Genomic DNA, 909 nt, shown 5'->3' with positions numbered 1-909 from the left:
TGAGGATTAAACCCTGTAAATCTTCTCATTTAACTCCCGCCAAGAAACCAAATTATTTCCCAAAATGCCGCAGGATTCCTTTAAGGAAGTATTTGACCCGCTTCAGGTCGTCAGCATCACTGTAATATAAAAAACACAAATCAACATGTTCATCACACGTCAGGGGAAACGTCTTTTCCTCCTTCCACTGGGCACAATAAATCTTTTATTCCACTTCACATGGAACCACCAGTTTTCATATTAGAGGATTAATACTGAGAGGAGGTTACTACAGGTCGATCCGTGACACAGCAGGTGACAACATGTCCGTCTTATTCAAACTAAAGCAGCTGAACTGTGAGAGAAAAACACGCAGCCGATAAAACGACATGTTGCACCTGATGTGGAGTTTGTCTCAACACGACTCTGCTCCTCTAAAGCTCCATTCAGACTGGACAGGTGTGTGTGTGTGTGTGTGTGTGTGTGTGTGTGTGTGTGTGTGTGTGCGTGCGTGCGTGCGTGGGGTTTAACATGCTCTGCTCGGTCACACTGTTTTCCCGTCAGTTAAACTTCGTCCTTGGATTCAAAGTTTTTTCCTTCTGCTGTTTTGTTATCAGCTCAGAGTGAAACTGAAAATGTTTCTGTTGATCTGATGGAAACTAGACTGTGATCGGCTGTGATCAGCTGTGATCAGCTGTGATCAGCAGTGATCGGCTGTGATCGGCTGTGATCAGCTGTGATCAGCTGTGATCGGCCTTGATCAGCTGTGATCGGCTGTGATCAGCTGTGATCAGCAGTGATCAGCCTTGATCAGCTGTGATCAGCAGTGATCAGCTGTGATCGGCTGTGATCAGCTGTGATCAGCTGTGAAACTGAAGGAAACTTAAAAACTGGAGATTCTCTATGAAGTTCTGCAGACTCTGTTTCTCT

The sequence above is a fragment of the Seriola lalandi genome, unplaced genomic scaffold (assembly GCF_002814215.2).
Source record: "Seriola lalandi dorsalis isolate HSWRI2012SDOR001 ecotype SW California unplaced genomic scaffold, Sedor1 jcf7180002054079, whole genome shotgun sequence".
NCBI classification, from domain to species: Eukaryota; Metazoa; Chordata; class Actinopteri; order Carangiformes; family Carangidae; genus Seriola; species Seriola lalandi.
Note: the sequence above shows the minus strand (reverse complement) of the source record.